Below are 17,698 nucleotides of genomic sequence, written 5' to 3'. Positions count from 1 at the left end.
GGAATTTGAATTTGAGACATGAAAAAAATAGTTCAGAAAAGAGTTTAGTTAAACATCAGGTGCCAGATCCTTGTGCTAAAATCCAGAAAGCTTAGCTAAATTAGTAACTTAACAGAATTGGAAGTGGACCTCAGATAATTTGGTTTCTACAATCCACAGCTTTGTACAAAACTCAAGAGTTAAAATTAGAACCTAAGAGCTGGGAAGTTGATTCAGTGAGTTTGGATCTTACCTGAGTTTAGATCCTTAGCAGCCATGGTGGAAGCTGGGGGGAAATGGGTGTCTTTGCAAGTACCTATAACCCTAGAGTTTGGGAGAGTGGAGGCAGAGACAGGAGGATTATTGGAGCTTGGAGACACAGACACACACACACCCCTACCTACCCACCCCTGAAGCTGCTTTCCATATTACACGTTGTGGTGGTCTGAATAAAAAAGTCCCCCACAGGCTCATGTATTTGAACATCTAGCTCCACGCTGGTGGAGCCATTTGGGAAGTTTATGGAGCATTGCTGGAGGAGGTCCATCCCAGGCAGAGGAGTTCGGAGCCTCACTCCACCTTCCGTTTGCTACCTCTGCTTGTCAGATGTCATCTCTCAGCTTCCTGCTCCAACCACCATGCCTACTACTTCCTCCCATGCATTCCCTACCATATATAATGGACTCTTCCTCCTGAAACTAAAGCTAAAATAAAACTCTTTTTTGTTTTTGTTTTTTTGGTTTGTTTGTTTTTTAAGACAGGGTTTTTTGTAACAGCCTTGGCTGTCCTGGAAATCACTCTGTAGACCAGGCTGGCCTTGAACTCACAGATATCTGCCTATCTCTGCCCGCCAAGTGCTAGGATTAAAGGCTTGTTCTGCCACCACCCGGCTATAAAACTCTTCCTTAAGTTGCTTTTGGTCATGGTATTGTAACATAACTAATACACGAGTCTCTTTCCAGTGACTTGTAATTGTCAATAATAAAATACCTGTCTCTAAAAAAACAACTGTCCTCTTCCTTGCACGGGGGGTGGGATGGGTGTCTAATCTTGGGAGTAGAACCCGGGGCCTCCTGTATATTAGGGCAAACATTCTACCACTGAGCTAGCTTCCCAGTCCTGGGACAATTGTTAATAGAATAGAAATCTTTTCTTTCTAGAACTCACAGTCAACTCTCCTAAGTGTCAAATTGTTTCTATACATAAAGAAAGCAGTTCCTCTGGTGAAAAGTTAGGGCTTGTTATAATAATGTCTTTTAATTTAAAATTGTCAAAACTGTTGCAAAGTCAGGCAAGTCCTGTAACAAAATGGTATTTAAACAATAACAACAACAACAAAAGAGGCTAGAGATTTAGCTTAGCCACATAGAGTCTCTTTCAAGGGAAAGGTCCTACTTTTGATCCTTGGTAAAACTAAAAATATTAAAGATTGCTAATATTGACTGAAACAACAAAACGAAAGATTGAAAAGTTATTGTTGGACTAGAATAATAATTTCAACTTTTGAAGTGCTAGGGATCAAGTCCAACACCACAGAACACTAGTCACATACCTCTGAGCTACAGCCACAGCCTGCGATAGAATATTCAAAGCTCTCTTATTTGTAGTACTGTTGCTTGAAAACCAAGTAAGGGAAAAGTGATTATGAAGATGCCAGACATTAGCACATTAGTATATTCTGACTGTCTCAGAAGTATTTTTCAATCTGCAAGTGTAAACGAAAACTACAGTAAAGTTTTTTTAAAACTTTTTTTTTTTGCCATTTGGTGGAGGCACACAGAGACAGAGGCATGTGGATCTCTTGAGTGAGGCCATCCTGGTCTACAGAGTGAGTTCCAGGACAGCCAAGTCTACCACACAGAGAAATCCTGTCTCAAAAAACAAAACAAAACATTTTTTTTTAGATTCTTTTATTTTATGTGTATGAGTGTTTTTGCTTACATGTATGTAAAGTATACCAAGTGTATTCCTGGTGCCCGCAGAGGCCTGAAGAGAATGTTAAATCCCCTGGAGGTATAGACTGCCATGTGGGTACTAGGAATTAAACCTGAGTCTTCTATAAGAACAAGTGCTCTTAACTACTGAGCCAACTCTCCAGTCCCTTCAATTTTATTTTAAATATTGGATCTTGTTTACTGCTAAATCTGGCCTTGAATTCCTGCGTACATGCCTATAGTCCCAGTACTCATGGGGTTGAGCAGGACTGAGAAACGGTTACATAGCTAGACCCTGTCTCAAAAACAAAACCAAAGCTAACTAAAGTGGATTAAAAGATTATGCTGCCTTAGCAACCCTAGTAGCTAGATTACAACAGGCCCATGCCTTAGAGAGTGAGCATACTCCTGAGTAAATGAATATTCATTAGAGGAGCGTGGCCAAGTAAAGGCCTCCAGTGCCTCAGACGATAAGGTCTTCCCTGGTGTAAGCAGGAATATTGACAAATGGTTGACTTTTTGCTAAGCAGTACACTGCGAAAAGTATGTACTACGTTTCCTTGTCTCTTCTCCCATGCTGCAACCCCCTCTGACTGTTCCCCTACAGAGATGAACTAACCTGCCTTCTCAACCATGCTATATTATGAATGCACTGTGCATCTCGCTGCTGACATGTCTCCATCTGATCACACAACTCACCTGATTCCAGCTTTACATTACTGTGTCTGTCTTAATCATCTAAGCTCCCAGTCAGGTTTCCTGGACCTAGCTTTGAGGGCCAACGTACATGCCACTGAGTCTAACTTCTTTTCTTAGAAACCTATTATCTCAAGTCTTCCCAATAAACTGTATGTACCTTAAATCGTATCTACTCTTCAATTCCAATTAAGGTTTCTAATTCTACATCTGCCATGGACAGACATCCGTGATATCTGTCCATTTAAACTACAGAAGACTGACGTAAGGATAAATGTACCAAGTCCTTTAATACATTACTATACATTAATTAAAAAAAAAAAAAAAGTCTTTTTTGTGGAGGCCCACAAAGGTTTCCTAGTGAAATCTGAACTTGCTTTACTCAGCAGGGATGCATTAGAGGATTGCTTGACCACATGCGTGGTTACCAGGTGATTGGAAAGGGTCTGCACTTGGCTGTGCTAGAGGGAGGTCTTTTGCTCCACCCCTTGGCATTCCTATAAATAGCCCTTTAGAAGAGACAGAAGGGGCCGGTGGATTAGGACCCAGGCCCTCCCGAGGCTATCCTGTGTTTCTGTTTCCCTCCCCTCTATGCTTCTATCTAAATCTCTTATCCCTCTCTCCTCAAGAGTATCTTGGAGTAAAATGTGGGAGCTGGCCTCCAAGCTGGTTTCCCACACTTTTTGTAGTGCCCAAAATGTAGTAAGACTCCTTCACTTCCTATAAAATCAGTCAGAGAAAAGGCAGGAGGATCACAGGTTTGAGGCCTATTTGAGTTACACAATGTTCAAGGACAACCTGGGCAATTTAAATGAGACTCTGTGTTAAAATAAAAGTAAAAATGGGTTGAGGCTATAGCTCAATATAGTGTTTGCTATGCACTGCATAAATCCCTAGATTCAATGCCCAGTTTACAAAGCTCTTTGTTTTTGCTTTTTTAATCAGAGGGCTCTAAATCAGCACTGTATTGTCAAAGAAGCTGGATGACCTAATTTAGGTATAGGAATTCAATGAGTATATGTTAAGTATCCCACTGCTAACACATAGTACGTACACGTACACACACACACACACACACACACACACACACACACACACACACACACACACACAGATGTGGTATGGCAAGGAGTAAACAATGGTAGATTTGACTACTATATCTGATTAAATCAATCTCAAATCTCCAATATACTTCCTTAACTTCAATTATGGGTTTATAGTGACCAGAGAGTGCTTGATAATTCCACTTGGATGTGTTTGCCACATTTCAAATTCAGTATCTGAAACTGAGCTAACATTCTGTTGCCACAATTTCTCTTCATACCCCTCTTTTTTGAGAGAGGGCTCACTATGAGTTCCTGACTGCCTCAACCGTATGGCTTTTCTGCCTTAGTCTTTCCTACAGGCAGGGACACTGCTAATGATGGATGTCTTCAACTGCCCAGTCACTCAGAGCTTAAAATCTAAGATAACAGTCCCCTCTTATTTGAGGCTACAGAAGCCCAATGGATGCCTGAAGCCATGTACAGTAATAGTAATGACCCCTATTATTCAGACCCAACTTGAAAGAGATGAACAACAATAATCATGTAGTACAATTATAACAATATACACAATGAAAGTTATGTAAACCTGGTCTCTCTCTTGAAAGTGTTAAAGTATTTATAGCTTATCATGAGTAGCTCAAACTGCAAAAGTCAAGCTGTGGATAAAGGAGACTGTTCATTTTTAATTTTCCAACCCAACCTACTAAAACCTGGAAACCACCTCTCAGGTATTTTCCTTTATAGCCAAATTTAGACAGATTAAAGACCATCTTCTACTTATGTTTAATGATAAAGTCATTTTCCAGAGCAAGAGTATTAACTGCATCTACTATTAAGAAATAACAAAATTTGTTGTTGTTTGAGGCACAGTCTTGTTATGTAGCCCTCATCTAGCTTAGTACTTACAATATAGCTGGCCTTGAACATCTGGTAGACCTTCAGTCTCAGTTTTCTGAGAGTTTGGATTACATGTATGTGTCAGCATACCCAGCCAGTAATAATGAACTTGTGATGTCACTTAATTGACTTTCTGATCTTCACTGGTTTGTTCTGTGTTTAGTTTTGAGATGCTTAAAAAAAATCCATTATGCTTTATAGGCACAAAATGGAAAATGCTACTAAACAAAGCTAGGCCATTGTGATTGAAATGAAATTCAGAATTAGCTAGATTAATAAAGAATGGGAAAGTAAGCATGCTGCTCTATCAATGGGATAAATACTAAGTAGCATGAACAACTGAAATACCCTCAAGAACCCTTACAACATATGAAACCATGGTATGTACATGATAACTAAGGATAATCAAGAAAAGACAAAGAAAAATAACAAGAAACAAACTTTGGTGTGTGCTGCCAGAGTAACATTAAGCTTAGCAGTCAGATTTCAGGCTTTGTTGTCTCTTTACTCTCTTAAGTTTATGTAAAATGCATATTTCTAACACCAACGATATTATAAATTAAAACTTGTAAATTAAAAAAAAAGGATTCAGGTTAGCACAAGAGCTTAGCATGTAAGCTGTTTGCTGCCAAACATGACAACAACTTGAGTTCCACCCCAGGAGCCACCTGTGGATGAAGACAAGTGACCCCGAAAAGTTGATCTGACTAATACGCGCGCGCACACACACACACAGAGATTAAATAAATACAAAAATTAAAAAAAAAAAAAGGATTAATTCAAAAACAAGTCTATCATATGTTAACACAAAAGAACTTTGTTGTTGTTTGGTTTGAGACCAGTTTCTGTGTAGACCTGGCTGTCCTAGAACTTGTTATGTAGACCACACTGGCCTTGAATTTGCAGAGATCCATCTATCTCTGCCTCTCAAGTGTTAGGATTAAAAGTGAGTGCCACCTTGACCAGCTCACAAAATAGGTTTTTTTTTTTTTTTTGGTTTTTCGAGACAGGGTTTCTCTGCGTAGCTTTGCGCCTTTCCTGGAACTCAAAATTATTTTCTCAAACAAAAAAAGGGGTGGTGGTGCAAAAAGTCAGTAGAATTCTTCCATTGCACTTGCACTCTGCTGTTACACTGGGTTTCACATAACCTTTTTTTTTTTTTTTTTGAGACAGGGTTTCTCTGTGTAGCTTTGAGCCTTCCCTGGATCTCGCTCTGTAGACCAGGCTAGCCTCGAACTCACAAAGATCCACCTGTCTCTGCCTCCGGAGTGCTCACATAGCGTTTTTTTTTTTTTTTTTTAAATTGTTGCTTGATTTTGTTCTGGAAGGCAGGTCTCACTTTAGCCCAGGCTAAGCTAGTAATCCTGCCTCAGACTCCCAACTGCTATAATTACAGGTATGTACTACCATGCCTAGCTCTGGAAATCTCCATTGTACATTTGAGAAAGGAAAATAAAAAGAAAGTTGTAAATAGCATCTAAATACTATTACGAGCAAGGTAGTCACCACTCACACACCTTTGAGGCTGGCGAATTTGAGTTTGAGGCTCTAGCCTTGTCTACAAAGCAAGTTTGAGGATAGCCAGGGCCACACAGAGAAACCCTGTTTTGAAAAACAAACCAAAACCAAAGCCAAGTAATAATAATAATAATAAAAAATAAAATATTGTTATGAAATTGCTTTGACTTCATGGATTCTTAGAAGTTCTAGAGATCCCTAGACAACACTAACTACTAACCAGTGCCTGGTGAACAGTAATTAGTGTGGCATGGTAAGTGCTCAAATAGTTTCTTCTGTCATTTAACACTTAAAATATCATAAAGGGTGGGCACATTTGTATTATTGAGCAGAGGTACAGACATCAACAGTTTCTCACCGTAGCTATAAAAAATATGTATTAGGTAAAAAATAGTAGCCTCCATATAAATCTATGCTTCTGTTCCTGCCTCTAGGTTCCTGCATGAGTTTCTACCCTGACTTCCCTTATGGTAGACTGTGAGCTGGGATTGTAAAAAGAAATAAACCCTTTCCTCCCCAGGTTGGTTTTGGTCTTGGTGTTATCACTACAATAGAAACCTAACTAGGACAAGCTACCAGTGCTTTTAACTAGGAGGCCACTTCTCCATCCCCATGATGTTAATCTTGATTGTCAACTTGATTAGATTGAGAAGTACCTAGGAGTTTAACAAAGCATACCTCTAAGTGTATCTGTAAGGATGTTTCTAGAAAATACTAACTAGGGAAAAGGTATAACCTAAACGTGGAGAGTATGTCACCATAGGCTGGGTCCTGGATGAAACACAAGGAGAAAGCCAGTAGTTTCAGAATTTTCTCTTAGCTGTATGGTGGTGGTACACGCCTTTAATCCCAGAGGCAGAGGCAGAGACAGGTAAATCTCTGTGAGTTAGAGGCCAGCTGGTCTATTAAGAGACTTCCAGGGCTGGAACTGCTATACAGAAAAATTCTGTCTTGAAAAAACAAAAAAACAAACAAAAATTCTCTTGTTTCAAGGCTTCTAATCTGTCTAATACAAAACCCAACTTCTATTCTCATGCCTAACAAAAGTACTTTTTAGCCAGGCAGTGGTAACTCACGCCTTTAATCCCAGCACTCGGGAGGCAGAGCCAGGCGGATCTCTGTGAGTTCAAGGCCAGCCTTGGCTACAGAGTGAGTTCCAGGAAAGGCACAAAGCTACACAGGGAAACCTTGTCTCAAAAAACCAAAAAAAAAAAGTTCTTTTTAAGTTTTAGTGGCTCCAGAAAGCAACAACAAAAACAAAAACACCTCCCCATCAATGTCCTTATCCTATCTAATCTCTATTACTAGTGACATCTTTATGGAAAAGAATGTGACTGTAAATTATGTAGTTTGTGATAATCTAGAAATTAACACATTTCTTCTTTTCCTTCCAACATAGACCTGTTCATTAGGACCAAACCCATTCTTTCCTTACTTCAACTGTAAGTATGTTAAGGCTATTTAAAACAGTATTGTAGTGGGTAGCCATTCCAGCTTGGATCTGGAAGTTCCAACCCCCATTGAGACTCTGGCAACTGTCACGCCTACGAGGCGGGGCGAGGGGAGGTGCTGGAAACCCGAGAGCTGGATGGGCGAGCGCTCTCTCTGGGCGCGCTCTCTGCGCCTGGACCCTGGATGGTGGAGATTGATTGTGCAGAGCTCCAGAGAACACCCCTGGATTGCAATATGCCTTCCCCAGACCCCCGCGACCTATCCATTCCTTCATTTGTAAGTCATCCACTAAATAAATCTTCCTTTTAACTACGTGGAGTGGCCTTTATAATTTTCCCCAATACAGTATCTTTAAACAGTAAGTAGTAGGGCATGATGGTGCATGCCTTTAATCCCAGCACTCAGGAAGCAGAGGCAGGAGAATTCTTGTGAGTTCTCAGCCAGTATGGTCTACATAGCAAGTTTCAGGACAGCCAGGGCTACACAGAGAGATCGTATCTCACACACAAAAACAAAACAACCCCGCCCACATACACACACACAAAGCCAGTATCCTGACTGGTGAGTTTATCCAAACTTAAATTCTCTGTTACTTAAATAAGACAATTACTGGAGTCCAGACACCTACTAGCTCCTACTTTAGCACATTAAACAACTATTAACCCTTGGTGATTTGCAGTACTTCCATTGGCTGGAACATTTAATATTGATATTAAGATACAAGATTATTAATATAAGAGAATTATTATTTCCTACTATACTACCAAGGAAATGGAGACTCAGAAAAAATGAGTGTTGGCAAGATGGCTCAGTGTATATAGGTACCTGTCATCAAGCCTAATGACCTGAAATCAATTCCCAGGACCCATTTGATAGAAGAGAGAACCAACTTCTGTCAAACTGTCCTCAGACCTCCACATGCACACCTATATGCAAAGAACACACATACACATAGTGCAAGAGAAAGCGAGAGTGAGAGAGAGAAGAAAGAAGAGGAAGGAGGAGGAGGAGGAGGAGAAGGAGGAGGAAGAAGAAACATCATAAGGCCAGTAACAGCAACTTATGTCTGATGTTAGGTTTTCTCACTATATATACATACTATCTGCTCCATTCTCCTTTTAGAGGCTTTAGGCTTCCACTTCTCCCTTCACACATTCCAATATGAATTCTATGTCAGCAAAACCTACTCTAGTTCCTCATTCTTTAAATCTAACATGCATTTCTAGTTCTCAACCTCTGGTGCTCTTTTAACTGCTCTCAACAGTTAAATTCCCCTCTTTTGCTCTCTTTACCCCAGATGTTAGCAATCCCTTCTATTTCTATGTCACTTCCCACTTACAATGTGTCTTAGTTACTGTTCTAATGCTATGGAAAAAACCACCATGACCAAGGCAACTTATAAAAGGGCACATTTAACTGGGGGCTTGCTTACAGTTTCAGAGGGTTACTCAATGATCATCACGGAGGGGAACATAGTGGTAGGTAGGTAGGCAAGCAGGCAGGCCTATTGGTGGAGCAGTAGAGTTGCAGGCAGAGAGAGGGAAGTGGGGGGACTGGGCCTGGTCATCTGAAGCCCCTCCTGATTTCCACCTGCACCAGGCACACACGTGGGGCAGACATACTTGCAAGTGCCTGTAATCCCAACTCTTGGGAGGCTGAAGTAGGAGGAGTGCTGCATAGACCAGCATGGACTAGAGTGAGACTGTCTCAAAACAAACACCAACCAAGCCAAACCAAAGGATGGCAAGGAGCCACAGACAACTCAATTTAAATCAGAGAGCCAAAATTGCTAAGAATGACCCAAGGCCTTTTGAGTTACATTTAAGCTATATTTCATAAACTTAAAAAAATGATTCTTTTATTGAGAACAGTAACAATCATTAATAAGTGCCTAACAATGTTTAAAGTATTTTTCCATAGTACACGATTTCATTTTTACATAACCATTTGAGATAGACATTATTTAGAATCTTTTATCAGTGAAGAAAATGAAATGTAAGGAGAAAAAAATTAAAAATTCACAAAGAGGCTCAAGAGATGGTTCAGTGGTTAAGAGTACTTTTTGTTCTTTCAGAGGGCCCAAGTTCAGTTCTCAACACTCACATGACTCACAACTGCCTATAATTCCAGTTCTCGGGGATTCGACATCTGGCCAAGAACATCCAAGGCACTAATGTTAAATGAAGAAATTAATGTAGCAGTCAAGCAAGAGAATAACACAAACTTAATGTTTCTTTGTATTTTTGAAGGCAAACATGCCATTGCTACTGACTAAACTAAAGCATAGTGGTATAACACCTGCAATCCCAACACTGGGGAAACTGAGGTAGAAGACCCAAAGAGCCTAGCAAATCTCAACAAACCATTGCTAATACCAACATACTGATGGCTAAGTCTGAAGATTTTCGGCTTATGGTGTAAAATGAAATATTTTTAATATAAACAAACAACTTCCCCAAGACTCTCAGTTTAACCCAATTTTCAATCAATCCTTATTTAGTGGGAGAACCATTTGTTTCATAATGAATGTAGAGGCATTTAAAACAAAAATACCCCCATAAAATTACATGAATTGCATTCTGCAAAATGTCAGGAAACCACAGGGAGAAATTATTTTTGATATATGTAGTAATTATAAGGGTATTAAAGTTGTTTGGAGCTTAATTAATTAAGAGTCTCTTAAGTAAGGAGGAAACTCCCTTTACAAGTCTAGAAGGGGCTGGAGAGATGGCTCAGTGGTTAAGAGCCCTCTTAACCCCTGCTGCTTGAGAACCTGAGTTTAACTCCCGCCCCCACATCAGGTGGCTCACAACCACCTGTGACTACACTCACCTAAGCGCACAGTCCAACATAATTTTTAAAAAAATATTTTAAAAAACTATAAAGACTTACTAGAGGTTTCAGGGGATTATTGTACAGGAAGACATAGGGGATACTGTATTTTACTGGTTTTTAAACAGTTGTCAATACTGGGATTAAAAAAAAACAACAGTACTTTTAATTTTTTGAGAACTTCATATATTTTGATCATATTTACCCCAACTTCTTCCATAGCCACTCTCAACTCCCTGCCCAAGTTTGAGTTTTCTTTTTTTTCCCTCCCTTTTCCATGGTTTATGTTGCCCAACTTACTCTTGGGAGTGGGACCTGCCCTGTAGTATGTTCAATCTACCACGAGTTTTATCATTAAAGAAAACCGCCTCTCTCTCCCAACAACTATCAAATATAAATAGCTCCTCAGCTTGTGATGAGATTTTGTACCCACCTCCACTGCCCATTTGTTGTGAGATATTTGATTATACTATGTAAAGATATGTCACTGTGATTGGTTTAATAAAAAGCTAAATGGCAGGAGGTATAGGCGGGACTTCCAGACAGAGAGAGCTCTGGGAAGAAGGAGCCACATGGCAGCACATAGATTAATACAAATGGGTTAATTTGAGTTATAAGAGCTAGTTAGAAACAAGCCTAAGCTAAGGCTGAGCTTTCATAATTAATAAGTCTCTGTGTTATTTGGGAGCTAGCTGGCAGGACAAAGAAAAACTTGTCATACCCATTCCCACAATGCAGGGATTCTGTCTGGCATGATTTTGTGCAGGTCTTGGTCATGCTGTCACAACCACTAAGTTTATGTGAACAGCTGCCCTGTTGTGTCCAGAAAGTACTATTTTCCTTGAAGTTAGACACCATCTTTGGCTTGCTCTTATGATTTTTCTGACCCTCTTCCTAAAAGACCCAGAGTCTTGGTGATAACAATATACATCTCTCATTTAAGGTTGAGTACTTCACATCTCTTATTTTCTGTACAGTGATTGGGAGAGGGGGGAGGGGTCTGTGTTAACTGCCACGATAATAGGGGTACTGGGGTGGTTGTTTGTTTTGAAGAACTCAAACTTTATTGTAGTTTTGAGACAGGACCTCATGCAACAACCCAGCGTGACCAAAATTGGCTTAGGTCTACGATGACCTTAATCTTCTTGCTTCTACCTCTGGAGTGCTGGCATTACAGGCTCAAGCCTATCACACAGTGCAGGGACCTCACCTGCTGGATGGTCCAACACTCTTCTCCCCTGAGCTACAGCCCCAGTAATACTGGTTTTTAAATAAGAATTGATGTTTAATCACTCCCCCAACTGAAAATTTCAGGTATAGAAAAATTAAAAACAAAAACAAAGCCATGCCTAGAGTCTATCATCAATATATATATATATAAATTTTTACAAACCTATCCACTTATCAATCCATCTTGATTTCTGATATCTTTAATAAAATCTTATCCTACAGGCAATTCTTGACACAGAGTCAGGACTCTCAAATTTCTTAGAGGGAGAAATCTAAGGATTTATAATAGATATAACAAATACTTGTGACTTCTGGCCTACAATTTCAGTATTCCTATAGTAGAAAGTGAGTCATGTAGTTCTTAGTAGTACTGGAAATAAGTTCATTGTCTTAGCTTTTTATACTCAGTTGTGAGGTACAGCACGTAGGTGAGTGCTAACTCTGAAAATACACTTGAATTTGAAACCTGGGTCTGACACTCACTAGCTGTGACATCTTAGACAAGTCATTTAAATTCTTCTAGCTATCAGTTTATTTGCAAAATAAAATATTAGTAGCAATATCTAAGTGTTAAAATGAGCCTTAACTGATGTGGGAGTCTGTGGAGAGTCCAGCTCCAACCTGTTCCCACCTTTCAAAGAATTCTTAGGTAGAGGAAAGAATATCAGAAAGAAAATATCAGAAAGAAAGACCTAGACGATGAGAAGACAGAAACACAGGATAGCTTCGGAAGGCCCTGGGTCAATACCCAACAGCCCCTTCGTTTATTCAAAAGGGTTTTTTATAATATGCCAAAGGGAGAAGCCAAAGACCTCCCCCTTGCAAGATCAAAGCACACCGTACAGCCAAGTGTAGACCCTTCCAAACACCTGCCTGGTAACCACATCTGTGGTCAAATCACCCCATTATGTAGCCCTGCTGGGTAAAGCAAGCTCAGATTCTCTGACCTTGAGAAGGACTCACTAGAGGGCCTCTGTGGGCCTCCACAAACTTCGATAATTCACAAAATATTTAGCATAGGAAAAGTGCAACAACTGCTAGTGATTACAATCTTACTAGCCCCCACAGCCTACCTACCACTGTAGACTACAGTTGCTGCATACTGTGCACACCTACTTTAGACAATCACGCTCCTCTGAAAACCATGTGAACACAGTATTTCAGACCACATAATTATGAATTGTTATTAAATTTATCTAATACAAATAAAAATGTAGTATCTTCACTGATGATGTGTCCAAATGGCTTTTATATCTGCAGACAGCACATGGGTGCCAATTTTGTTGTGTAGTATAAAAGCAATTATTCATAAAACCTTTATCAATTACATTCATCTTTAAAGATGATTTGGGTAGGGTTAAGGAAGGTACAAGGTCAAAGTCTCCTGTCTTCCTCAATCACTTTCCTGGAGATCATCTATTGCCTAGACTGTCTAGCAAATCTCAGGATCCTGCTACCTCTACCCACACCCCAAATCCGGGGCTCCCACCCCTCCTCACACTGGCACTAAGAATCTCAACCTAAGCCTTCATGCTTGCTATGGCAGGTACTTTCTCCATTCCCCAGAACAAGATTTTTCAAGTAATAGTTGCAGTTTTTCTTTCACGAATTATTACTTAAAATATGACACCTGCAAAAGCAAGCTTCACATCTACTTCTCTGCAAATTTCCAAAGACTAGCCAAAGGCATCTGAATATAATTGTAAAACTTAAAAGTAGTATTATCTGGCTTCAGCCTACTCTTCTGCTAACCCTCTAGCACTTGAGCCAAGGTTTTGGTTTTGATTTCTGACAGTACTGGGGCCTCAATCTAGGCCCTTAAGTGAAGTTTTTGGTGTTGTTTTTTTTTTTGTTGTTTTGTTTTGTTTTGTTTTTTGTTTTTCGAGACAGGGTTTCTCTGTATAGCTTTGGAGCCTGTCCTGGAACTCACTCTGTAGCCCAGGCTGGCCTCAAACTCACAGAGATCCTCCTGACTCTGCCTCCCGAGTGCTGGGATTAAAGGCGTGTGCCGCCCGTGTTTTTTTTGTTTGTTTGTTTGTTTTTTTTGTGTGTGTGTGTGTGTGTGTGTGTGTGTGTGTGTTGAGACATTATTTTTATTTTATGTGTCAGATCTTGGGAGTTACAGACAGTTATGAGTTGCCACGTGGGTGCTGGGAATTGAACCCAGGTCCTCTGGAAGGGCAGTCAGTGCTCTTACCTGCTGAGCCATCTCTCCAGCCCCCTAAGTGAAGTTTTTAAAGGCATAGTTTTTGCAACATTATTTTGAACAATGTATATATTTTATACATTCAAAACTAAAATCCTGGAGCCAGAGAGACAACTTAGCAATTAAGAGTACTTGCTTCTATGCAGAGAACCCAGGTTCAGTTTCCAGCACTGGCATGGCAGCTCACAACCAATTGTAACTCTAGTTCCAGGGGTTCCAACACCCTCTTTCAGCATCTGAGGGCAGCAGGTACACATATGGTACACAGACACATATGCAGGCAAAACATCTATACACATATAAATGTTTAAATTTTAAAAAAAGAATTATATATATATATATCCAATTTTTAAGAATCAGTATTGATATTGCAATTTTTAAATGATTTAAATAGAGCAGAAAGCAAGCAAACAAACTTTAGTTAGCAAGATCTTCATTTTTGACAAAAGTAGAATCAAAGATGAGAAGGTCTGTCCTGCTAATTTGAATTGGACATATCACTATGAACTCATGATTAAACAAATGCAAAATGGCTGGGTGTGGTGGCCCACACCTTTAATCCCAGCACCTGAGAGGCAGAAGTAGGATTCCTGTGAGTTCCAGAGCAGCCAGGGCTATATGGTGAGACTCTGTCTATGTAAATAAGTTCTTAGTTCTATCCTTTCAAACAAGTCTAGAAACAGTAATACTCTGGTAGCAATGATTATGTCAAACTTTCAGATCTTTTTATATATATATATATATATATACATACATATATATACATATATATATATATATATATATATATACATTTCTCATCAAAATGACCATGACTCCTTGGGTAAACAGCCCTTTCCAGATGGCCTAGCAAAAGCAGCCTAGGGTACCTTGTACCAGAAAGTGCTCAAGACAGAGGCGAGCCTAAGTGTCAAAAGACACTATGGCTAGTTTGAAAACATTCCTATGTCAAAACTGGTGAAATGTGGCCCTCAAATAGGATCCTAATTGGTTGTAAAATGAATAAACTCCCTGGTGGTACTATCTCCTCAAATCTCAAGTCCGTAATGGTTATCATAACCCCCTTAAAATGAAAAAAACAAACAAACAAAAAAACTCAATTTGCTCATTAGGATAACAATTTCCCTAGCTCCCTATTCTAAAAATCAATAATTAAGGTGATAAAATCAAGCATTTAATCTGCATTTTTAGGAAGAAATTTGGTTCACATCCAATAAAAAAAATTTCAATTTTTCAAAGACTCTTCAATAAAATAACTGATTGAGAGCTAAAAATCACAAAGGGAAGTATAGTCAGAAACAAGTTCCCTGCTTCCTGTCAGACTTACTACCTTAAGGCCACGTATGGTCAAACTGTCAAACCATGCCTTCACAAAAGACCTTGCGGCCATCACTTTGATCAAGCGGTCATATTGAACATCATCAACTGTGTGGTGTTCCGACACTATCAACTTCCTAATACATACAATACAAAGTGCAGGGCATCACCTATTTAAGTATTCTTGCCAAAGAGGGTTTCACTTTAAGCTAATTAAATCTTTGTTCCAGGGATGCCCAATCTTTTAACAAGACAGCACTATTATCTACAGTTCTCGAAGGAACCGTACACACAATCAAGTCACACACACAAAAACCTAATATTTTCAGTTTACAACTTTGTGTTGAGCTGTATTCATAGATATCCTTGGCCTTATGCAACCACAGACAGGTCTGGAACCAAACTTTCACTTAAAATGAAATGACTCTCAGAGGACAAGGTCAAGGCTCAAAAGCTCTACAAAACAACTGGTTTGGTCAGGTAAGTACCCCCCCCCCCAAAAGGAGACAGTCTAGGTACTACCCTTTATAACAAAGGCATGACTAAATACATGTAATCACCAAATAAATGCAATACAGGACTCTTGATTGACTACAGCTGTGGAGATACTTCGGGATTACTTAGGAAATTCGAATACAAAAATTTTGATGGGCACTTGTTACTGACTTGGTATTTTTAGGAAATATTTAAGAATCAAACATGGTGGTGGAGGAAGAAATCTAATTCCAGCACTTAAGAGGAGGCACACTGTCTCAACAACAGCAACAAAACAGGCAACAATACAGGAAAAAACATTCATCACCGAATCTGGTACTAATACGGTCACTGTATTTTCTGGACAACTTCTGTAAAACTGAAAACTTTCAGGCCATAAGAGAAATTATATCACAACTGAGAAGTACAGCAGAAAGACACTGGGTTTAATTGTCAACTTACCACTTGCATAACCTAGGACAAGTTCCAATTAATGTTACTAAGTTTCTGTCCCTTCTATAAAATTCAAATGTTCTGAGACTAAGACTACATATATAAAAAGCAAAACACTGTTGCACAAAATAAATCTAGTCTTCGTAATTAATAAATACAAATCATAAAATACAAAGTATTAAGAAAACACTCATTTTTACAGTCCACGTGGAAAACTACAAAGGACACAAATGAATATTATAAATCAACAGGAAATCAAAGTGAATGAGAGGAAAAGAAATCAAGATCTATATAGTATTTTTTCAACCAAGAATTACCAAAAAAAGCAAAAGCAAGTATCAAATCCTTATCAAAATGCTAATAAGCGGAAGTTAAGAATTTTTCCGATAAACACACTCAGCAGATTAGTATGCTTATATGTTTAAAAAAATAAGTTCTAGTCTTAAATTCTGTAAGTTACTAGAAAGTACACGAACATCGCAGTTTACAAAAGATTCTGGTTAAGGCTTACAAAAATCAAACAGATACAATTTCCTTTAATCAGTTATAACTTAGTTGTCATTTCACCTGCAGGTAACCCCTTTCTTTTTGTTAGGCCGACAGTAAAATGACCAGACACAGAGAGATCCTCAGGTAGGTGGGGGGGAGGATAAGAGGTGTTTGCATTCGCTTCCTCTTTTCTTTTAAAAGAAAAGTGCCGTTCTAATACCAGGGGCGGGGGAGGCAAGCAGCCGGGAAGAGGAGGGAATAACAGGTCTAGGGCTCGCGGGGAGACCAGGTGAGCGGGTATAAACACCTCGCCTGCGTCGGATTCAGTGTGGGGCGGATTGTCTTGCAAATCTGCTCCTCTGGAAGATCCGGGTGACTACTTGGGGTCCGCAGGGACCAACGCCAGCACCCCTCCCGCCCCGGATTAAATGCCAATGAGGGGACCCGGTGGGGTGTTTCCCCCGCACCAATCGGGGGGACAAACCAGGTTTCCATTCCCGCCACCCACCCCCCCAACCCCGCCCCGGGTCCAGGTGGGCGACGCGTGGTGTCAGTCCCCGGGGCTGGCCCGCCGTCTCACCCTCCCTTCTCCCCCCCTCCCCCGCGGGCCCTCCCCTCCCTCCCCGTTACCTGCGGGCGGCGGTGCGGGGGTCCGGAGGCCTGCTACTGCTCCTCCTCCTCCTCCTCCTCCCCGCCAGGCTTGAGGCGGCGAGGTGGCGGTGGCGGTGGCGGCGCCGGCAACCCGGGGGGAGGGGGCGGAGCGCGCGGCTGGCTCCTCTCCTCCCCCGGGAGGCTCAGGGGACCCTATCTCGGGCCGCCGCGCCTAGGCCAGTGTGCAGCCTGGGTCTGGGCGCGCATGGCGGCGCGGCTCGCCCGCGTGCCCGCGAGGTGTGAGAGCGCGAGGCGCGAGGAGGAGGAGGAGGGAGGGGAGCGAGCGAGCGCCCGGCGCCCGTGGGCCTGAGAGGAGGAGCGAGGGGCCCAGCCCGCGGCGCGCGGGCGGCCGTTGGGGGCGGTTGCCGAGGGCGGGCGGGCGGGCGACGGCTCGCGCTGGCCCGGCGGGGCGGGGTGGGGAAGGGGGGGAAAAGGGACCGAGGGGAGGGGAGGGGAGCCTGGGAGGGAGCCGCCGCAGCGCGCGTGCGGGCCGGCGCCGCCGTAGCCGCTCGCTTCACTCCAGC

General features: G+C 41.1%; 1 protein-coding gene across 9 annotated transcripts in view; it reads right to left on the bottom strand.

Annotated features, from left to right (window-relative positions):
- The window catches only part of Zbtb44 (zinc finger and BTB domain containing 44), a 60,059-nt gene extending 42,583 nt beyond the window's left edge, over positions 1-17,476 (bottom strand). For 4 of the 9 annotated variants that reach the window (XM_006976561.4, XM_076575918.1, XM_076575919.1 and 1 more), the window contains exon 1: positions 17,154-17,371. The gene's annotated coding sequence lies outside the window, so the exon portion shown is untranslated. Of the gene's footprint in view, positions 1-17,153 lie in introns of all 9 variants that reach the window. The other 5 variants (XM_042280609.2, XM_042280607.2, XM_042280608.2 and 2 more) reach the window with 3 other exon arrangements.
- Between the last annotated feature and the right edge of the window lie 222 nt (positions 17,477-17,698).

The sequence above is a fragment of the Peromyscus maniculatus genome, chromosome 7, assembly GCF_049852395.1.
Source record: "Peromyscus maniculatus bairdii isolate BWxNUB_F1_BW_parent chromosome 7, HU_Pman_BW_mat_3.1, whole genome shotgun sequence".
Taxonomy (NCBI): Eukaryota; Metazoa; Chordata; class Mammalia; order Rodentia; family Cricetidae; genus Peromyscus; species Peromyscus maniculatus.
The sequence above is the reverse complement of the archived record's forward strand: the minus strand, read 5'-3'. Positions and strand labels throughout refer to the sequence as shown.